Genomic DNA, 23,786 nt, shown 5'->3' with positions numbered 1-23,786 from the left:
CCTCGTCCCCCTTCCAAGCCTACAGCTTACTGAGAAAGCTCCAGCACGGGCTGATTATTAAAGTGACACACTTCAGAGAAACGGCAGGGTGTGTATTTAAAAAGGACTATGAAATGAGTCATCTGTGAGTAAAACATAATTTATCTCCATTTAAAAAGTCATGTTAACCTACATGGCGGTGGTAGAGAGAACATCTACCGTCTTACCATTATTCTGAAGAGGCTATAAATAGGCAGTATTTGAAATGAATCAGCTCTGTGCCACCATCCACCGAGAAGCCCATGCATGCAGCATCTTCCAGACCATACCTGCAGGCAGCTTTGTTTCGAGCGCAAATGGAGAGGGGAAAAAAGCAGTGTTGGTAGCGCCCATCATTACAGATTCAGCTGCATGTCTGACACAGGAAGCTCATGAAGAACTGCAATTTAAAAGGATTTAAAATAAACAAATAAAAAATTCTACCTGGGCACCTATTCGGATAGCTGCCAAGCCAACTGTTTTTGTTTTATCACAAACTGTTTAAAGTCACCCCTGGACCAGGGTACAAACCACATCCAAGTACAGATTTCCCTGGATGTTACCAGGGTCTCCGCACTTCCCCACTCCGTTATGTACTCAGGTGACACAGTTCATGCAGTTGAAATGCCCCCTCTCTGGCACCCACACCGGGCTCTGTGTGGGCAGCATGGGCGGAAACAAGGTGAGAGCCATGCAGGCTTCAAAACGAGAGCGTACCGCTCAACACCAACACCCTCTCCCAGTTCCAGAGGCTACTTCTCATCACCTCTGCTCCCCACCCACCACCCTTCACACCCTTGCTCCTAAAAGTAGACCTGTTCCTGCCAAGATCTCTGCCATAGGACTGTCCGTAACGTGATTGAAGGAGGAAGGTTAGAGAGAGGAGGGAGTGAAGAGGCAGCAAGAGATGTGGAGGCTCTCGCGGAAGGAACTTTTGCTCTCCAGACCTGCTGCAAGGAAATATCTTGGTGATGTTTTCAAGTACTTAAAGGATAAGTGGTGATCTTCTTTTTTTAAAGAATGATCAAAGGAATTTTTTTAAGTTCCAAAAGCTCTTTTTTTTTTTTTTTGTGGTACGCAGGCCTCTCACTGTTGTGGCCTCTCCCGCTGCGGAGCACAGGCTCCGGACGCGCAGGCTCAGCGGCCATGGCTCACGGGCCCAGCCGCTCCGCGGCATGTGGAATCTTCCCGGACCGGGGCACGAACCCGTGTCCCCTGCATCGGCAGGTGGACTCTCAACCACTGCGCCACCAGGGAAGCCCCAAAAGCTCTTTTAAATGCTAAGAATTCAAGCAAAGTTACTTACTGTTTCAACCTTTATTACAGCTAGTGCATCACTTTCCGTTGACTATATTTACAATACATTAGAGCTGGTGGGTTTAATATAGATCTTTAGAGTAAATGGAAAGCCATGGAAAGGCAAAGTTTATGGGCCATTAGGAATAATTCCTTTCATAAGAATAATAAAGTTAGGGCTTCCCTGGTGGCGCAGTGGCTGAGAGTCCACCTGCTGATGTAGGGGACACGGGTTCGTGCCCCGGTCCAGGAAGATCCCACATGCCGCGGAGCGGCTGGGTCCGTGAGCCATGGCCGCTGAGCCTGCACGTCCGGAGCCTGTGCTCCGCAACGGGAGAGGCCACGACAGTGAGAGGCCAGCATACCACAAAAAAAAAAAAAAAGAATAATAAAGTTAGAAGAAGAATAATAATATTGATAATAAGAGGACGAGGAGGAGAAAGAGAGGAAGGAAAGAAGAAATGGCGAACGTAGAAGACAGTACCATAGGGTGGGTAAACTACATTTTCTGTAGTGAATAGAGTCGTCCCTCAGTATTGGCAGGGAACTGGTTCCAGGATCCCTGTGGATACCAAAATCCATGGATGCACAAGTTCCTTACATAAAGTATTTGCATATAACGTAAGCACATCCTCCCATACGCTTTAAATCAACTCTAGATTACTTATAATACCTAATACAATGTAAATACTATGTAAATAGTTGTACATACAATGTAGATGTTATGTAAATAATTACCAGGGCATGGCAAATTCAAGTTTTGCCTTTTGGAACTTTCCAGAAATTTTTTTTTTTTTAATCAGAAGTTGGTTGAAACCACGGATGCAGAACCCATGGGTATGGAGGGCCAACGTAGCTGAGTTCTGTGTAATCTAGGATAAATTACAGAGAGTCTCTAGGCCTCAGCGTGCTCCTCAGTAAAATACAGTCAATTAAAGTCCTACACCATGGGATAAGGATCACAAAAACGATGCATGTAAAGCATTTAGCACGTGCTTAAGAAACATCCACGTGTCAGTGACTGTTATTCTGGGATGAGTTTTAGTTCCAACTCAACCAATAACGAGCTGTGTGGTCTTGGGCAAGCTAGTTGACACGTCTGAGCGGTGGTTTATTCACCAAAAGAAATAAGGAGTCTAGATTAGATGATCCCTTGCTCTCTAAGGCTTCCCCAAGCTCAAACCCTCTGTGACAATGCAGGGTAGTTTCTAATTTCAAATTCTTTTAGGTTTCTAGTTGTCACACCTTTATGGTTTACTGGTCATAGCCACGATTTATTTGATACCAAGGGTCTAGTCAAGGCACAACTCCTAATCATGAGGCTGTACCTGTGGGGATCCTAGAACCGCTTTATGAAGACTGTCTGCACACTGTGGTTTCCAGGAACATGCGCTGGCAAAAGGCAGGCTTGCCTGTAACAGGAGGAATCGATATATTTCCATCCCAGGGGCCTTCAAATGTTGCGAATGTCCCCAAATCAGACTGCTACTGTAACATGTCCCAGGGGCCCCTGGCAGCCGATGGAGCACACACAAATTAAATTCATTTACTACGACCCCCCCCCACCCTCCAACCCCACCCCCGTCTTTAAAAGAAACTCCCAATTACTTCCTGCTGGACACATTGCAATAATCCATCCTTTCTGATCTTAACAATGAAGTTGAAAGCTGCCAGCAGAGGTCCATTTCTCTTCCATCTAGGCAGAACGGAAACTCAGCTATATCAGATTTATCATCCACCTCCTATATTTTTAAAACTCATCAGTGACTTACTTCTTTTATAAGGAAAGATGAGGCATACGTGTCCTTACGTGTCAGGAAATTTTAAATGATTATTGAAGAACATAATCTATCATGGTCTACACCATCACTTGGCATTCTCACCCATAAACCCATGTCATAATCTCTTAATTTAGGTGATGGCCAAGCACCCAAGTTAGCAAATACGGACAGAATTTAACATTGCTGCTAAACAAGACTTACAATGAAATCAACCTGGCACAGTAACATTCATAAAAGGTGGTGCAAATAGCAATTAGCTCTAATGAAGTATTGAGTATTGGAAGTATTTGCTATGCTTGGATAAAGCCAAGCCAATCATTGCTTCTCTGTTAATTCTTTAGCTGTCCCTAAGCAGACACCCTGGCCAGTTTAAATCTCATCTCACACTCACTAACAGGCTCCTTAAGAGAGGAGAATCAACAACCTCTAATGAAATGATCAATTCAGGCAACAGTCCTCAATGAAAGCTAACAGACCCTGGGAGAAAGGTTGATGAGGAAATTCACAATGAAAGGATCAAACTCCCAGCACGTGGACCCAACGATCAACCTCAATATCACTACAAGGGAGACAACCAGACACCATCCTGAGACGATGGGACACGAAGTGTACAACACGGCCAACAAACTAATCTTGCCCCCCTAAACCTGAACGTGAATCTATGAAAAATAATAAACAGAAACCTCATTTAAAATGGAATCAGGACGCCAGAAGGGGGAGTTTTCATACCCTACCACTCTATGTCAACTGCAGACCCCAAGTAAAAGAGATACCCTTGCATCTCCAACAGAAAGAAGGTTATTACTTTACCACTCAGCAGGAGGAAAGAAGGGTTTCTCTGCCTGGCAACAGCCCGGCCAATGAGAGGCTGTCACAAGTCAGCCAATGAAAAGCCACTATACTTTGAATTCCCAGTTTCCTCCAATGGACTCTTTGTTTATAACAGTCCCGGCCAAATCCTTCTCCTCTATAAAAGACTGTTCCTCCTCTCTGTTCTCTGGACTTACCTGTGGGTCGCCATAAGTTTTAGGTCCCAAATTGCGATTCTTTGGTGTTCTCAAATAAACCCATTTTGCTGGGAAAATAACTGGTTGTTTTACATCAACAAATGTAATAAAGCTTTCGTCCTAACTTTCAGGTTACAGAAATACAGAGGTTAATGGAACATGTTTAAAGAGAAAACTCTCAGCCAAATCCAGAATGCGGGACCGTCTACAAGACAACTGACTTGCTTCTTCCACAAAGCAATAACTTAGGGAGAACAGGATGGGGGAAGAAGCGCCATTCTAGAGTTAAAACGTCAAGAGGCATATCAAATGCAATGTGTGAGCTTTGTTCGGACCCTGGTGTGAGAAACCAACTATCAAAAGACATTTTTAAGCTAATGAGGGGTGAAATCAATGCAGGGAAGATAGGGAGTCCTACATATTCCTGGGCTGCCCCACCCCTTGCCTTCTGATGGTCTGGAACTGCAATTCAGCCACTCTCCAATTGAAAGGGAAGGGCCCATGAGCAGAAACTGAGCCATGGATGGCTGGGCCACATCCAGCTCTGCACAGGAAGGCGAAACTCTCAGTAAGAAGATGCAGGAGATCCTGGTTGGTAGAAAAAGAGGCAGTACCTGGGGCAATCTAGAGAGGAAATTTACAGGTTCTTGAGCACAATTATAGCCAACAGGATTCTAGCAGCCTTGGGCTTCATAGGAAACCCATTCATGTAAACAGCGTAAAATCCATGCTCTGAACAGAGAAGTTAACATTTGAAGCAAGCAGGGTACCTATGAAATGGGAGAGAAGGAAGCAAGATGAACACCCAAGTGTATAGACAGAAAGATACGAAGTGTTTAAAAATCTTCTCAAAACGTTCAGATATTTGTGATGCACAAAGAACTCCTCTGCAATGGGGAGCACAAAATCCTCCAATACGGACTATACATGAATTGGAAAAAATACTGTTTAAATACAGGATTGTTACATAGAAGGGAAAATTGTATTAGCATCTAATATAATGACATAAAACACTTTGAAAAATACATGATGCCTAATTCCACCCATTAATAACAAGGCAACAGCCTTGGGAAACAATACAAAAAAAATGGCACTTCTGATAAACATAATATTTAAGACCAACTCAAAAACACAAGCTCTGCCTAATGACATAATTCTGTGTTTGGAATTTGGTGCCATGCTCACACCATACCTAAGGAAGCTCCTTCACTAAAGGATCACTTTAAGACAACATCATTTCCATGTGATGATGCCAAAACTAAAATGCAGTATAAATATCCTCCTTAAAGCTACGGTTTTAGATTTACCTGCTAAGTGCCTTATTCCAACTGGGATTGCAAGCCCTTTCTGAGGCTAAGAAGTCAAAAGTTTTATCAAGGGCTTCCCTGGTGGCGCAGTGGTTGAGAGTCCGCCTGCCGATGCAGGGGACACGGGTTTGTGCCCCGGTCCGGGAGGATCCCACATGCCGCGGAGCGGCTGGGCCCGTGAGCCATGGCTGCTGAGCCTGCGCGTCCGGAGCCTGTGCTCTGCAACGGGAGAGGCCACAACAATGAGAGAGGCCCGCGTACCGCAAAAAAAGTTTTATCAACAGGGTTAAGGGCATGTGGAGTCTTGAGTCTTGGCCGAGGCAAAGTTCTGCAGAGAGGAGGCCCAAATTTGATCCCAGCTCTTAGAACCTGGGGCAAGCTCCTTCATCTCTCTATGCTTACTTTCCTCATTTGTAAAACACTAACACTAATGGTACCTCCCTCACAGAACTTCTTGGAAGACCACGGAAGATAATGAATGAAACCACACCTGGCATCATCGGAAATGCTCAGGAAATGCTAGCCATCGTTATGTTTCATCATCTGAAGGCCCATCTCGCTGGAAATCATTCTCATCAGCACAGAGTACCTCTTTCTGGCCAAGGCAAAAAATGTTCCTTAAGAGCAGACACGGTGTGCCACAATGAATGGACCTCAGAAACACTCTGTTAAATGAACAAAACTGGACACAAAAGGCCACATGTTGTATGATTCCCTGTGTAGGAAATTTCTAGAAAAGGCATAACCTTAGAGACAGAAGATCAGTGTCTGCCTGAAACTGGGGATGGAAAGAGGAATTGACTACAGAGTCTAAAACTGGACTGGGGTGATGGCTGCTCAACAGTACAAATTGACTAAAAATCATGGAACTGTATGCTCGTAATGGGTGAATTGCACGGTATATAACTGATACCTCAATAAAGCTGTACTGAGAAAAAAAAAAAGATGTGCTTTCAAAGTGCTTGCACAAGGCCTTTCTCACCAACCTATTCTGACAGCAAACTCACATATTCTGCAGAGCACAGCCAAACAGCTGAGGACGCTAGGCTCGGGCCAGGACCAGACCTGGATCCTAATCCTGACCCGGCTTAGTCCTACAGCAAACTTGTTACTTCTCTAATCCTCAGTTTCCACATCTGTGAAATGGCAACCCTAACAGTATTCATGTCAGAGCTGTTTGAGCACATCTATAATCCTCCCCCAAGTTTCCCAGATCAATAAACGGTGCCCCCCTTCACCCAGGGGTTGAGGCTAAACACAGAGGTATCACTCATGACTTCTCTCCTTTCCCATACCTGCCCCAATCCATGACCAAGTCCTGAGGGTTCCATCCTCAGAATACTTCAGGCATCCATCCAACCACTTCTCACCAGCTCCACCCAGTCCTCGGGGACTCACAAAAGCCTCCCACGGGTCCGCCTGCCTCCACTCTGGCCTCTGCAGTTATGGCTGCAGGCGGGTATTTACAAACACAAGGCTGATCTCCACCATCTCCTGCTCAGGACCCTCCCCTGGTCTCCTAGAGCCCGCAGGCCCCACCTGATGAGCACCTGTGGTCCCTGGGCCGTTATCCGCACTTGCCTCTGCACAGACGGACGGGGGTGAGGCTCACCCCTTCCCTCGTTCAGAGCTCAAGTTCTCCTCAGAGGGGCCTCACCCTACTAAAAACCCCACCTCTGCCCCTGCCGGACTCCAACCCCTCCACCTCATTTCCTTCACAGCAGTGGCACTGCCTGTAATCACATCATCTACGTTCTCCTTTACACTCTGTCTTCCCACTAGAAGACAAGCTCCACGCAAGCAGGATTTTGACACTGTCCTACCCACATGCCCCACAGTCTGGCACAGGGTCTGGCATAGAGAAAAACACGTTAAATCCTTGCTGAAGGAATAAAGAACTCTCACGAAGCACTCAGCACAACACCTGCCACATAGGAGGTGCCCAAGAACTGTTAGTTGGTAATAATAAAAATATTATTTATTATAATTACAGTTCACAGATCAGAATATGGAAGCCCTACGAGGTTACCTGCCTAAGCCAGGTTGCACTCTTAGTCTGACAGTCTAGTACACGTCCACGGTGCCACGTTCCACGAGCACAGAATAACTGATGCTCCCTGCCCGCCCCCAGCAGGAACGCGAAGGATACTGCGGCCAGTCCCCCTGACCATCCTGTGCCCTGCCTCCTCTCACCTGGCAAGAGTCACCTGATCCTCGAAGGGGTGGCCGGCACGCTACTGAACCCTATGGCAGTCCCAGGAACGACAACTGACGGTCCCAAGCATTCCAGGTAAAACGAAGGCAGGCTTCCACCTCACCCTAAGACCACTCTAAGAGGTAGGCAAGGGTGATTATCTGCATTTCATAGATGAGAAAGTAGAGAAAGAGAAATAAATGACCTGCTCGAAAACCACATGCATACTAATTAATGGTGAACCTGGGCCCAGGATTGTGAACATTTTAGAACACTAGGCCTCCCTCTTTCCAACACACTACACTACTCTGGGCATCCGTGAAAAAAGGAAAGGAAGACAAAGAACCCTGACCACAGCTTTATCTGTTTTATTTTATTAATTTACTTTTTTTTTTTTTTTTCGGTACGCGGGCCTCTCACTGCTGTGGCCTCTCCCGTTGCGGAGCACAGGCTCCGGATGCGCAGGCTCAGCAGCCATGGCTCACGGGCCCAGCCGCTCCACGGCACGCGGGGTCCTCCCAGACCGGGCACGAACCCGTGTCCCCTGCATCGGCAGGCGGACTCCCAACCACTGCGCCACCAGGGAAGCCCCTATTTATTTACTTTTTAAATGTCTTTATTTATTTATTTATTGGCTGCATTGGGTCTTCGTTGCTACATGCGGGCTTTCTCTAGTTGCGGCGAGCAGGGGGCTACTCTTCGCTGCTGTGCGTGGACTTCTCATTGCAGTGGCTTCTCTTGTTGCAGAGCATGGGCTCTAGGCACACGGGCTTCAGTAGTTGCAGCACGTAGGCTCAGTATTTGTGGCTCTCAGGCTCTAGAGGGCAGGCTCAGTAGTTGTGGCTCGTGGGCTCAGTAGTTGTGGCGCACGGGCTTAGTTGCTCCATGGCATGTGGGATCTTCCCGGACCAGGGCTCGAACCCATGTGCCCTGCATTGGCAGGCGGATTCTTAACCACCACACCACCAGGGAAGTCCTGCTTTATCTATTTTAAATGACATTAAGTTGTAAGGGAAAAAACATTCTAAAGAAAGTCCTTCTATATATACATATTCACAATGACACTCTTAACCTCCTCCAGCACAGGGGAATTTTCGTACCTCTCCATTAGACATCCAGAAACAACTTCTGATTATTTATACAGTGGGAGTTTGTAAGAGCACTGCATGGTTTTGTAAACTCATGAGCATGGATCAGGCACAGATGCCTCAAAAACCTGGATAAAACGTGAGTTTTAATCTGAACGCTCACGGAGTGCGCTCTGTGTTACATATATACTAATAACGACACAGAAAAGCTGACACCACAGGATCACGGCCTCTCTCCTAGACACTTGGTTATGTCGCTTTATGAAGGGTGCCAGAACCTGTGTCCAAGAATAGAATAAAACGTGCCATTTCTGATAGCAAAGCCAGGTTCTTTAAAACCCTCCTGAAGGCATGAAGGCATCCTGAAAGGTCAGATAAAGAGAGAAGGGAGAAGTCCCTCACCCTCTGCCACCCCGCACCAGTGTCCCTCATCGGCATCTTGGCATCATCACTGTTATCAAAAATCTGTGGGCGACAAAGCAAAAGCCTAAATGCCTTTGGCCGGCCACGCTCAGGGACCATGTGTTTGGGGCTTCAGGCCCTCGGAGGTAGATCTTACAAAGTTCATCTCACAAACAAGAGCACTAAGGCCCCCGGGGGCTCTGTGACTTGTGGGGGTCACAAAGCCAGGGCCTGGTACTAACTCAGACACATCTGGTTTCAAAGCTCCAAACTGTATGGCACATTCGTTAACACGCCCCGTTCCTCAACCCCACCTCTTCCGCCCAGGGCTGGCACTGAACAGGGCCATAGGGGCTCCACTATCATACACTTGGCATTGACAACAGAAAGGAGAACAGAGAACGAGGCAAGTAAAATCCTCCAGACAACGCACACCTACCACCCACCAGGATGCAGACAGCTGGTCTACCTGCACTTTTTCTATCTTCTGCCTAGGCTCTGCAATTCCCCATTTAAGATTTCTCCGTGTAACAACTGCTAAGGATTTATAATTCAGTAGCATGACCAGGAACAGCACTGAGGACAGCCCAGAATCACATTGTTTCATGGCTCTAAGGGTGGAGGGAGCTTTTCTTCACACGGCAAAACTCTAAGACTGTACGGTGGGTAGGGAAAATTACTGTCACCAAAGTACGCGTCCCTCCCACCTCTCCCCAGGCACACACAACACAGACCACAGCTACTGCTTTACAGCCGCTCTGACCAGCTGCTTGACCTTAAATGAGACCCTCGGAAGGATGGAGCTGCTAAAGAGTACTCTTGTGTTAAAGCAGCAGCCCTTCCTTTTTCTACATTGCTCTCCATCTTCCTTCCTACAGTTCGCCTGAGTCTGGAAAACATTCTTAAACAAGTCTTCCCACGGCTTCCCCACAGCCCCCTCTTATCTTTTCATTTGTAACAGAACCTGGGGTGGGCGCGCCAGGTCCCCACCACAGCTGGCTTCCCAGGGCCACCGGCTTGCAGGTTTACCTTCAGCGAGTACATGCAAACAAGACTACAATTTCCCAGTCCCTCCTCAATTCTGCCCTAGAAAGCGTCCGAACCCCTCAGCCAAATTCTAGACACAACCGAACAGTCCTCCAAATCTGTTCCGCCAAGCCCCTACACCTTGCTCTTAAACTGATCAGCCCTGGGCAAATCACACTCGGTCCCCTCCATGCCTCTTGCCCTACCCTTCACGCCTCTCCCCCTACCCTTCACCTTAGAGTCAGAAACCCAATCCCGCAGCCTTAGGTGGGATTTACATCATTCTTGCTGAGGTGCCTTAATTCACAAAGTGCTACCTTCCCTTCACAGCTCTTAATATCATGGTCATCAGACAATGTCTGTGTAATTCATGCAATTCTTTAAATATCTTCCTCGCCTGCCCTGCCATGTGGACAGGGACCCCCTGGGACTTGTCAACTGCGGTATGCCCGATGCAAGGGCAGTGCGGGCACACGGGAAGCACTAAGGAAATGTTTGTTCAATGAAGGAATGAATAGAAAACAAAGCTTCCCCCAGCAGCCTCAAAAATAGCCACTCGCCGATTTACCAGGACTAAGTGGCAGCTGGCCAGTCATTTTCTTTCTTTTACTGATGGGGTCTAGGAATCGGCAGCATCAGATGCGGTGGAAAGCATCGACTCCTTTCCAGCGGAGCTCCCTAGGTACTGAGTGTAAGGAAAAGTTTAAAGTTCAGACGGGTGGGGCCCAGCACCTCTTGCACAAGAAGGAAAAGGGGAGAAACTGGTCTGCTTCACAAAGGAAAAGCAAAACAAGGCCAAGCTTAAACAAGGAAATTACACAAAAAAAACGCAGGGAAGTCTCATCATCAGGTCATCCCAGCACTAAGTGGCCCGGGGCTGCGCACACGGACTCCTTAGCTGCACAGAGCTTTCCCTGCGTGACACGAGCCCAACGTGAGATGCAAAAACGGGTCAGTGCTCACAGCTACTCTCTCCAGACTTAAAGAAGGCTGACAAGTCAATATCTCAAGATATCCGGGGACTTCTAAAAATGCCTAAAATCTAGACCTCACCCAACCAAACCTCCTGGCCCCTTTTCTCCAAACATTTGCACAGAGAATTCTGGAGGGAAGGGGCAGATGGGACATTAAGAATATGAAGCTATATTACTAACCTACTATGTCCCCTCTTTTTGGAGAAAAGTTTTCCATGCCTTAACCACTCCCCCCCAAAAGTCTTTCAAAGTCTTTTCCACCTTTACATGTGGCATTAAATAGCTAGTGGGAAGCAGCCGCATAGCACAGGGAGATCAACTTGGTGCTTTGTGACCACCTAGAGGGGTGGGATAGGGAAGGTGGGAGGGAGACGCAAGAGGGAGGAGATATGGGGATATATGTATATGTATAGCTGATTCACTTTGTTATACAGCAGAAACTAACACACCATTGTAAAGCAATTATACTCAAATAAAGATGTTAAAAAAAAAAAAGTAATAGGAAGGAAGCGAGAGAGGGAGGGAGGGAGGGAGGGTGGACAGCATCCATCCTACCACTTACAGTTCAGGACCCGGATCTCTCAGAGCACTTCTCTCAAGCACAAACCAAGTCTGCTTCTAAACATCCCATGAATGGAATCTCCAGGCAACAGGGACAGGTGTCTGGCCATCACAAAGAGCCATACGAGTCTGTAACCCTGGACCACTCCCAAACTTTTCTCTCCACCCTGCAAGGCAGCAGAACTTTTAAGAGCAAAACAGCTCAACTCTAACCTCACGTCCAGCTTGGCTGTGCTGCTCAGACTGTTCAAGGTCATAGCAGGGTTGAAAAATGAGATTGAGAGATTCTGATGGCCCCTATTTTAGTTTCTTTTGACTTATGGTTGGAGAGAGGTGCCATTATTACAGCAGATTACATACTTTACACAGTCACTCACAGGTCACTGCCGTTGACCCTCCATATCCACAGGGTATTGGTTCCAGGACCCCCGAGGATACCTAAATCCGCAGATGCTCAAGTCCCTGATATAAAATGGTGCAGTAAAATGAATACAGTCGGCCCTCTGTGTCCGTGGGTTTGGCACCTGCGGATTCGATCCTTGGTTGTTTGAATGTGGGGATGTGAAACTTGGGGATACGGAGGGCTGACTGTACTGCACCATAACCCGTCCAAGCACACTCACAGATTAAGGAGCCCCACGTTAGAAACAGGAACAAAGATTGCACCTGACAGTACATAACCACAACTTCCTTCTTGTAAATTCTTCTGATTTCAAAAAGTATTGCATCATCCTAATGATCAATCTAGTACTTCTAACAGTTGTCTCCAAAACCTCTTTTTAACTTTGCATATTGGAGAAATTAAATGTCGGAACATTTTACAAGTGGAAAATAAAAGTATGTAATGACAAAAGCATTCAGTGGCTAAATCTGGGGTGGAACAATGTGTTTTTTGTTTTTTCACGGAACACAGGCACGCGGCGCAAGGTCTTTTAGAAGCAAGCAAGTCACCAGCTACAAAACCATGGCTATTCCTTGTTCTACAAAGAGTTCCTTTCCATCACATATTTCTCACGGATCTCAGAACACAATTTTATTTTTTTGAATATGTTAAAAGCCAAAAGGTTTACTTTTATTTTAAAAAAAAAAAAAAGCCAATCTGAAACTACTCCTGAAATCCAAAGAATATAGTACATTAAACGCTTCTGTCCGTTCTTCCCTATTAAGTGGAACTTGCATTGTTTTTTCTCTTTCTTCCCTCCCCCTTCTGTATAGGTGGTTATCTGCAAGGCTATGAGGAAATACACTTCAAACGACTTGTTGGCAAAACACTGCTGTAGACTACGGTTATTAGAGATTGTGTTTTAGACTGATAAGAGTGGTAAAGATTAATAATCAGTAACTCCCTGATTTATTCATTCACACACATGCATTTCCACACCATGGCTGCCAAGCCATAAATGAAGCAAAGATGCCTTTATCCTCAGGGTATGTTTGGGTGGTTGGGTACACGAGTGACTTTTTTTTCCCCTCTACTTCTTTTCAATTTTTTAATAAATATATATAATTTTATACTTAAAAGTTTTAAACTGGAAAAAACTAGCACTAAGAAATCTTCTCTAGAGAGGCCCTCCAGATACTATTTCAACTTAAAGCAACTTGGACAGCTAAAATCTCCAAAGTGATGGAGAGGGCACATGGCCAGAGGAGAAACTAAGTACCTGTTAGCAAGCAATCCTCAAGTTAAAAATATAAAGTCTAACAGGCCGCATTCCGGTTTTCTGTATTTATCTTGAATATCAAACTCATTTTCATTAAATAAATTTGCTCTACTGTCATTAAGTCAAGTCTTTCCAAGGAAGGAAAGGTATGGTATCTTGCTGCAGAGAAAAAGATACCGCATTTATCCTCTGCGGGATTCCGCTTCGCATTTCAGAGGGACTGTTACCATCCCCTACACAGCAAGTCAAAACTTGGCCAGACGCATCCACGCCATCCCCGAGGGACCTGAAGATGCTTGAGGAGAAGTTAAGAGAACCAAAATTTTAGGGCTCCTTGGGGGCAGACGCCACCCAACATACTGGGTTCACTGGAGTAGCGGGAGCGGAGAAGAGGCAAAAATAGAAAAGTTACTTGCAGACTGTTTGGAAACGGTGCCCCGGTCACCTTTAAACCAGCGGCGCAAAGCCCCCACGGCCCCTCCTCTGTTTGCCCAGGAGGAGGCGGCTCCGCGGCGGCCGGGGCTGCAGGGGGCGAGCCGGGCGCCCAGGGCTCGGCATCTGGCCGCGCGCGGCGCACCCGGTGGGCAGCGCATCCCCGCTCCAGGCAGGGTCTCTCCATTTTCAGGGCCGAGGAAGCAACAATAAGCCGAGCGGAGCGGCCGCTCAGGCTCGCCTCCCTCGCGGCGCCCACCCCCGCCCCCATCCCCTGCACTCCCGAGCCTCGGGTGCCCCCGCGCGCGACCCCTGCCACGCCCCGACCCCGCACCCCGGGCTCGTCCCCGGCACGGCGCGGGGTGGCCCGGGCTCCCCGCACGCCCACCGCCCGGCGCGCCGTCCTCCAGCGCACGCAGGGACCCCCGCCCAGCGCCGGCCACGGGGAGGGGAAGCCCGGCGGCCCTTCCCGCCCGGGGTACCCTCGCGTCAGGGGTCGGAGCCGGGCGGCCGACCGGCCGGCCGCGCAGTGGCCCCAGCGGGCACCCCGCCTCCCCCGCGCTCCCGGTCTTTGTGTGCAAAGTAAGTGCGGTAGGCGAACCCACCTCGGCGCGCGCACAAAGGCGCGCGGCTTCCTCCCCGGCGCTCGCTCCGGGCGGCCGCGGCGGCGCCCAGCGGCCCGGCGGCTCAGGGCGGCCGGGAGGCGGCGCGGGCGGCGGCTCCGACTACGGCTCCGACGGCGGCGGCGGCGGCGGCACGGCCAGACCAGCGCAGAGAAGCTCTTTCACACCCCGCGGCCCCGCGCGTCCGAATTAAGCGGCGAGGCTGGGCGGAGCTAGGCTGCTGAGGCCACGCCCCGGACACGCCCCGTCGCGCTGGCTGCAGCTCGGCGCTCCGGACCGCGGCCCGCGGGGACTGCGCCGGGAAAAAGTCTGTCAATTTGATTCCTGGAGGTTTTCGTTCTGTGGTTTTAGTTTGGTTGGCTTCGGAATCTCTCAAAGCAGAGGGAATATTGGAAGAAAAAAACTGAGTGTCACCGGATGAGAGAGAGAGAAATGGGAAATTAAAGGTGACAGGCGCCCGTTTGCGAGGCCCACAATCAAAGATCTCTCTCTGTCTCTGTCTGTCTCTCTCTCTCTCACACACACACACGCACACACACACACATACGACCGCAAGTATTCGGGACTGTTTGGTTGGTGGGTGTCTGGCCTCCATCGCCACTCCACTCCTGTGACATTCAGAGAGACTGTCCCCATTGAAATTCTGCCAACACGTCACCGAAGAAAACTCAGAGGGACACGGAATCAGATGTACTGTCCAGCCAGAGCCTGAAACCCAGTGACCTGGGAATTTGCTCAGACTCCTCCCCCTCGCCCTCGCTCTTCAAAGGGTAATTGGAGATTTAAACGTACGCGAAGGGGGCTTTCCTGGTGGCGCAGTGGTTGAGAGTCCGCCTGCCGATGCGGGGAACAAGGATTCGTGCCCCGGTCCGCGAAGATCCCACATGCCGCGGAGCACATGGGCCCGTGAGCCATGGCCGCTCAGCCTGCGCGGTCGGAGCCTGTGCTCCGCGACGGGAGAGGCCGCAACAGTGAGAGGCCCGTGTACCGCGCAAAAATAAAAAAAAAAAAAACTTATGCGAAGGAGAAAAGGGTTTGTTTTTTTCCCTCTCGGATTTTCGTTTTTCTCAGCTCCCTTACAGCACATCGCTTCTCTGCCCAACCCCGAGACTCTTAGATTACAATCTACGTGAATCACAGCAGGTAAAAAAATGGGAGATATGTTTCAGAGTAACAAACAATAAAGACAGCAGGTAATGGATTTTAGAGCAAAAGCTTTTGAATTTTCTTGGCAACAGATGAATAAGGGCTTATTTACTGGGAAGCTTTTCTGACTGAAACAGCTTGGGTCATGATCACACAGAAAAGTCATATCAATTATGGATTTTGGTAAACCAATTACTTACTCCAAAGATGCTGGAAAGTCACAGTACTTCAAGAGCCTGGTCATCCCTAGGCCTTGAAGCCCACTGAGGGGTGGGGTCACCTGCCAGAGGATTTAGAGAGATGGGCTCCTTCCCAGCCCAAGAAATTGACCTGTGTGAACTTTATCCACGGTGTTTCCCGCAAGTCTTACTTCCCTCCCATTCTTGGGTTATGTTGGTTCTGTTCTTGACAATGGATACACCAGTCACTAAACCAGAACCTGGGATCCAGCCTAGATTTTGCTGGGGAGACAATTCCAAGTCCTGCACGTTCTGTGTGACGGCTTGATAGCCCTTCCGGTCCCCATCCCACTGGCTCTGCCCCAGCTGGCCTTTGGGGTCTGTCAACACACTGTGGCGGTAGCCCCCCAGCTGTCCCCAGACCCCCAATCTCACATATGCTTTTCCTCCAAACTGCTTCCCCAGTGAACATTCCACTTGCACATCTGTTCTCAAAGCCCTTTAAGGGATACCCAATCCCTACTACATGACCAAGTTCAAGCTCCTTTGTACGGTACCCCGCAGAGCAGCATACCTCTTGATATCACCTTGACGACTTCCCTAGGCTCTTGCTGTATCCCCCAAACAAACACCCATGGTGCCACTCAGCCAGAGTGTTGTATTTGCTAAACGGCCCTGTTTTGTGACTATGAGGACTGGATGAAAGACTCTGTCACCTGTTAGGCTTTTCTATGCCTCCCCTCTACCCAGCACACCTTCATACCCCCCCTACCCCCAAGAGCTTCTCTCCTGTCTGAGATCCAAGTTGCTCTGAGAAGACTTGCTGACCTGCTCAAACTGAATGGACATTTTCTGCCCTTCCCATACCTAGCATGGCCTTATAACTAGTGCACTGTATTATAAATATGTGCTCTTGGGGCTTCCCTGGTGGCGCAGTGGTTGAGAGTCCGCCTGCCAATGCAAGGGACACGGGTTCGTGCCCCAGTCTGGGAGGATCCCATGGGCCGCGGAGCGGCTGGGCCCGTGAGCCATGGCCACTGAGCCTGCGCGTCTGGAGCCTGTGCTCCGCAACGGGAGAAGCCACAACAGTGAGAGGCCCACGTACCGCCAAAAAAAAAAAAAAAAAAAAAAGTGCTCTCCTTGAGCAGAGTTTATACTTGATAGATACACATATCTTTACATTCTTCTGCCTAACCCAGTATCTGGCAAATAAGAAATGTTAGGGACTGAATTGTATCTTCCCCAAATTCATGTGTTGAAACCCTAACCCCCGACTGTATTTGGAGATGGGGCCTTTAGGGAGGTAATTAAGGTTAAATGAGGTCATGAGGTTGGGGACCTAATCCAGTAGGACTGGTGACCTCATAAGAAGAGGAAGAGATACCAGAGATCTGTCTGCGCACACAAGGAGGCCACGTGAGGACACAGCTAGAAGGTAGTCATCTGCAAGCCAGGAAGAGGCCTCACCAGAAACCAACACTGCTGACACCTTGATCTTGGACTTCCAGCCTCCAAAACTGTGAGAAGATAAATGACTGTTGTTTAAGCCACTGTTATGGCAGCTCAGCAGACTAATACAAGAAGCATGCATTAGATTCTAGACTCTTAACACTAGAAAAGCATGGACCCACTAGTGAGCCTATAATGTACCCCCCCTCAAAGCAGCCTGGACAAACTACTATGATGCCAGGGCAGTGGACAGAGTGTCTAGACGTGATAAGTGACCACACAGCATTTTCCCTGCCCTGGTGAGAAACAGCTTATTCCATAGACTGAGGTATTAATGCCCAAGGATCTCAGCCTTGGCCTTACCTTTGTATCAGGAACCATTACTTCTTTTAAACCAAAAACAAAAACGTACGTCAAATATTTACTTTGAACTTCTTGAATCAAAGCTTTATTAAAAGACAGGATGCCAACATCCATTCATTAAGTCTACTGTTTGGGGCTTGAATTTCACATTCCTGAGAATCTTAGGGGGATTTTAATCCAGGCAGGATCAAGTATCCAATTTGGCTTGGGGCCCCTGGAGTCACTGTGGGTGGACTCTGGGAATAAGAACTTAAAGATTATGGACCAGAGTGATATTTATACTTGTATCCACAGCCTCTATCAACAGTGCCTGGACCACAGTAGAGGCATGATAGATGTTTGTCCAATAAATAAGCCTGGATTTTCAGGGCACAGCTAGATTTCCCAGGAGTATGTCAGGTGACATCTAACTCTCAGCCTGAATCTGATGTCCTGTAGATTCCATATTCTGGGTGTGGACAGAATCCCAGGAAGGTCAGGTGAGCCCGTGGCACCTCCTTGGGTTTCTACTATCGGGCTGACACACTTCACCAGGTATATAGAGGCCCTTTGCTCACTTTCTCCACATACAAAACAAAGAAAATGCTCCCCTGAGTGGCTTTTGAGTCCTTTGACCAATCACTGGTGATAGATTCTCTAATCGTACTTTACTGCAAAACATACATAATAATTTTCCACCTTATAACACTCACCCGCAAGACCACCCATACACTCAACTTTAACCTCATCCTCTTGCTTTGACATAGGGGGCCTTTTAAATTCATTCCTAAGGAAAAGTGAGGAAAGCAGAGATGAACATGTGGGGACATAAAGTGTAACAAAGCAAATCAACCTGGAATGAGATATGTCGTCCTTTATCTCCCACTTGGTCATTTTCCTTATACACAATCTTGAAATAGTTGCTTTATGCCCGAACCATCATCCTGCAGAACTCCAAATGGATGAGAAAGGCTTAACATTGCCCTAGAGGAGGGAAATTTATTTTTATATGTATACTGTCCTGTATCTTAAATTTTGCACTGTGTCCGTGACCATTTGAATAATCCATTCAAAAAGACCATTTGAATAATCCATTCAAAAAGAAATAAAATCTTAATTTTCAATTCATATTTTTAAAGTCATGTTCTTTAATATCTGTATCAGCTATCTATTAATGCATAACACATCACATCAAAACATAGCGGCTTAACATAAGAATGAATGATTTGCTCACAGTGCTGTGGGTTGGCAATTTGAATGAGGCTCAGCTGGGATACTTTGTTTTTGCTCTGCTTTCTGTTCTGTTTGGCTCTACCATGCGTTTGGCTGTCACTGGGAGGTTGGCTAGGGAACAGCTTGTCCTGAGTGGCCTCAAAGTCCAGATGTTGACAGGAGCTGTCTGCTTGGGTCCCTCAGGTGCAGGCTCACGGTGACTTCCTCCCGGAGCAGCTGGTGCAAGAGGGTGAAAGAGGAAGCCATCAGGCCTCTCGAGGTCTAACCTCAAGGTCATCCTGCTACATTCTGTCATTCGAAAATATCACAGACCTAGCCCAAATCCAAGGTTTGGGGGCTCCACCCCTTGATGGTAAAGCAGTGGACATATTTCAAAGGGACCTGAGTACAAGGATGCTATGTACGATTGGAGGAGTTGTTGTAGCCATCTTTGCAAATAATCTTCCCCTGCATCAGAGTTAAGGAACTCCAGCATGGAGGGTAGCTGTGACAGGTGATAGCAGTCGTCTCAAGGGAAATCCTGATTATAAACCAGCCAAAACCCTTTGCAATTAAACATAAAACCCACAACAGATTCAATAAATTGCTACTGGTCTCACGTCCTGAACTGAGAGATTAAAGTATGTTTGTGATTTCTGCTTTTTTGCTTCTGGTTTCATATAAGAATGAGAGGCGGGGAGGAGAGGACAAAGGCTTTAGGACACTAAAGAAGCTAAGGTTGACCAGGTTCTAAATCAGTGTATTAGTTATCTGTTGCTGCATAACTAATTACCACAGAATTAGCCCACATATATTAGCTCATCACAGCTTTAGTCAGGCACGGCCTGGATGGATTCTCGACCCAAGGTCCCACAAAGCAGAAATCAAGATGTTGGCAGGACTCATGGCTCACTTCATCTGGAGCTCAAAGTCCTGTTGGCAGAATTCAGTTCCTTGTGGTTGTAGGACTGAGGTTCCCATTTTCCTTTGGCTGAACTGGGGGGCACTCTCAGCTCTTAAAAGCTGCCCACATACCTTACTAATGAGGCCTTTTCCATCATCTAGTGAGCAAGCACCCATCAAATCCTTTGGTGCTTCTAATCTCTGCCCCCCTTCATCTCCACCCACATCCATCTCTGCCTCTAGACTCAGATTTAGAGTGCTCATGTGATTAGGTCAGGCCCACCCAGATCATCTCCCAATCTTAAGGTCAACTGATTTGAGACCTTCCTTTGAGTTGCAAAATCCCTTCCCAGCAGTACCTAGATTGGTGTATAAATGAGTAACTGGGAGAAGGTGTGTGTATACCAGGGGACAGAATTCTGCCCATACAATCCAGAATATAAATAGATGGACTGATAGGCAGATGGACAGATGTTCTTTAGTATAAAACTTACAGATGTGAGGGCGGGCAGAAGATGGAGGCCTTGGGGAGGTATCACATACAAGCTCATCAGCTACTTAGGTAAACCAGAAGAAGCCAGGCCTAAGAAGGAATTCCAGTTAGGTTAATAAGCTAGCTCCCACACAGCTCAAGGGGTCGTAAGTCTTCATTAAACTGTGATGACCTGATTACTGAAAAACTAGGAAAAGAAAACAAAGTTAAGAATACGGCACACTAATTTTATCACTTAAACAGCATAATAATATGCATATAAGTGTTTCCTTGATTTTGCTTAACTGCTTTGCACCATCGTTGCATCACACTAATGCAATATTCTATAACCATGAAGATAATGCTTTTCAATGAAGAGACTTATAGAACTCATTTGTGGAAGTGTTTTGTGAAAAGATGTATGGCTTGCCAAGCAAAGACAATGTATATGTACCTTTTAAAATTAGTAGTACTTAGAAAGGATCAAAATGACAGATGCAAATCAAAAAGCATGTGCTATAAGCAAGATCATGAGCTGTTATTTTAAAATAGCCTCTTTGCATGAGCATTTGTGAGCGCAGGAATGGAATCACTTCATTAAATATGCTAATGGTACCACTAAGAAAAGTGAACACTCTCCCCTTTAATAGTTAGTTATCTGCTACAAAGCATTTGGCAAACTCCACAACAGAGCCGTGCTTCATAGTGTAACTGAACACTGTGCCATTTCTAGACAGTTTAAAATTCAGGAGACTTGTCATTTCAAAACCTTTAATATATGTGTTGCCTCAAATGTTTGATTTCCTTTTTCACAAAACACTTGCTCTTTGTTATTCATAATTTTAAAATCGAAGGGACTCTATAATATAATGGTGATTAATATCTGCAGCTAAATATCGCCTAAGAATCAAAAGAAACAGCTGTTGGTCACAGAAACAACTAAGGCATGATGCAAAGATCGTTTTACGTCTTCTTCTTTACATAAATCTAAAACCAGAAAAAGAGGATTTCCTGACTGTCTTCCTGTACATTAAAACTAAAATCTCTAAAAGCAAAGGGAGGGGAAAAAACACTCAGACACTCATCCTGTCAAAAATATTAAGATGTCTTAATAGTAAATGTTAATGAGTAAACAATCTCTGCACGTAATCATAATACAGATAATTCCTATATGCTTCCTGATTCGAATAACTAGCACAGAAAACAAGTGGCCAGTTCACTGAGAACACTCCACATTTTGCTTCAACTTCTTTTTCTTCTTGCTCTACATTCCAGATACATTTCTATTAGCAGGAAGTATCCCTTAAAATGCTTGAATTGGTAATAACGAGTTGAATGCCATTTATATATACTTACCTGCCTTTTAAGCAATGCAATAAAGTAAGTCCATGGAATTATAGAAAAAAGACTAGGCTGGGGCAGAAGGGATCTAAATCATGGCTCTGCTACCAACTAGCTTTGTGACTTTGGACAAGATATTTAACTCACTGCAGACTATTTCCTCTGGACTTAGTGGTTAATGATTTTATTGCAACATAAATCTAGATAAATGCACGTTCCATGTAAAAATTACAGCACTATTACGCACACACACACACACATATATATACATGTATATAGAGAGAGGTGTGTGTATACATATATACTATATCTAAAAATTACAGCATTAATGGTTTTTCTGCTGCTGTCCCATCTTGGCTGCAAAGGGAGGACGGCTCAGTCCACTCTGGGCTTGCACCTAAAGTCCAAAATGCAGTTAATGTTAAATCTTGCCAGAGAAAGCTTGCTTATTAACTCTGCCTAGAGAATTGCCATACGTTTGAAGTGCTAATGATTCCTGTGCTTTAAAAGATGCTCTTCGAGCAATAACATTCTTTTATGTGTTCCACCCAATGCTACCTAATATTAACTGTAGCTGGATAATGTTAAATTAATAAGGAGTTAAACTTGATAAGGAAAGAGAGAAAGAATGACTGACAAAAGGGCAGAGTCCTTCGGGGGTAGCTGAAGGCTCGTTTCTGGAGATGTTTGGTAATCCTCCCCAGGCGTTTCTCAGTCACCGAAACAACCTGCCTTGGTTCTTATTCCAGCTTGACCTGACGACTGCCCTTCTGCAAGTCAACAGCTGAGACACATTGCAAGAAACTGTACTTTGACATGCATCTGCTTTTCCCAGATCGTTCCTCTCAACAACTGCTTAAGCCATCTGCTCTCATCTACATGAGTGCATAAACAACTACTTAAAAGGATAAATGAGAGAAATACAAAGGTAGAATGAAACTTTTTCTTTAAAAGACCAATAAAATGGACAAAACTTTGTCCAAAATGATGACAGAGAGGGAGACAAAGTCAAAATAATATTAGGAATGAAAATGGAGGCATAACTATTGATACTCCAAGATCCTCAAAAGAGAATACAGAAACACTAGGAACAACTTTATCTGAAAATTTAAGTGAAATGGAAAAATTCCCAGAAAAATTCAACTTGCTACAACCAACTCAGAATGAAATAGGAAACTGGGAGAGTCCCACATGCTACTGATGAATGGGATCAGCAATTAAGATTTTCTCACAGAATAGGAGGAGCCCAGTACTATGGAAATTGATTTTCAGAATGATTAATGATATTCATGGCTTAGAGATATGCTTAATCTTTGAGAGACAGTTTATCAACGTGACCAATTAAAAGCAGAACTTCCCTTTTTACTCACAACTTCCCTACTCACCACCCCCCCTTATCAAGAGGACCCCTGACACTATCAGTGCTACCACTTTAGGTCATCTTCATTTCCTCTCGGGCCCTACGTCCACTTGGGTCACAAAACCAATCCATTGCTTTCACTATATTCCTCTCATGTCCACACGTTCCTCTCCATCTCTAGCAAATTCTGCCTGGACCACAGATACTTAATCCTCATTGAACGGACATCTATGGACTACTCTCCTCCCGTATGCCCCACATAGCACCAGCTATCGCCCAAGCCATAGCACCAGCAGGCCCCGTCCAATATAACAAGTTATGTAAGCCTTCCTCCCTCAGACCCAGGCCTCTGGTTTTTCCTTGATTAAAATTCAAAGTTACTTCTTTCTTTAGGAAATTGTTTTCTTAAAAATAGAACTACCGTATGATCCAGCAATCCCTCTTCTGGGTGTACACACAAAGGAAATGAAATCAGTACTTTGAAGAGATACAATATATGCACCCCCGTGTTCACTGCAGAATTGTTCACAGTTGCCAAGATTGTGTATCAAGAAAACAGCCTAAATGTCTGTCCATGAGTAAAGAAATTGTGATGTGTATATATAATGGAATATTACTCAGCCTTAAAAAGAAAAAGAGGGACTTCCCTGGCAGTCCAGTGGTTAAGACTCCACGCTCCCACTGCTGGGGGCACGGGTTACATCTCTGGTCGGGGAACTAAGATCCCACATGCCGCGTATCGCGGCCAAAAAAACCCCGAATACAAAACAAAACCAAACCTGCCATTTGCAACAACGTGGATGAACCTGGAGGACATTATGAAAATATGGGGCTTCCCTGGTGGTGCAGTGGTTGAGAGTCCGCCTGCCGATGCAGGGGACACGGGTTCGTGCCCCGGTCCGGGAAGATCCCACATACGGCGGAGAGGCTGGGCCCGTGAGCCATGGCCGCTGAGCCTGCGCGTCCGGAGCCTGTGCTCCGCAACGGGAGAGGCCACAACAGTGAGAGGCCC

General features: G+C 46.6%; 1 protein-coding gene across 2 annotated transcripts in view; it reads right to left on the bottom strand.

Moving 5' to 3' along the window:
* FAM107B (family with sequence similarity 107 member B) overlaps positions 1 to 23,786 on the bottom strand; it is a 218,527-nt gene that overhangs the window by 69,132 nt on the left and 125,609 nt on the right. Inside the window, exon 1 of one of the 2 annotated variants that reach the window (XM_029238243.1) lies at positions 14,353 to 14,445. The exons of the other annotated variant lie outside the window; for it this stretch is intronic. The gene's annotated coding sequence lies outside the window, so the exon portion shown is untranslated. Of the gene's footprint in view, positions 1 to 14,352; positions 14,446 to 23,786 lie in introns of those variants that run through there. 2 annotated transcript variants of the gene reach the window in all.

The sequence above is a fragment of the Monodon monoceros genome, unplaced genomic scaffold (genome assembly GCF_005190385.1).
Source record: "Monodon monoceros isolate NGI ecotype Baffin Bay Population unplaced genomic scaffold, NGI_Narwhal_1 Super_Scaffold_21, whole genome shotgun sequence".
Taxonomy (NCBI): domain Eukaryota; kingdom Metazoa; phylum Chordata; class Mammalia; order Artiodactyla; family Monodontidae; genus Monodon; species Monodon monoceros.
The sequence above is the reverse complement of the archived record's forward strand: the minus strand, read 5'-3'. Positions and strand labels throughout refer to the sequence as shown.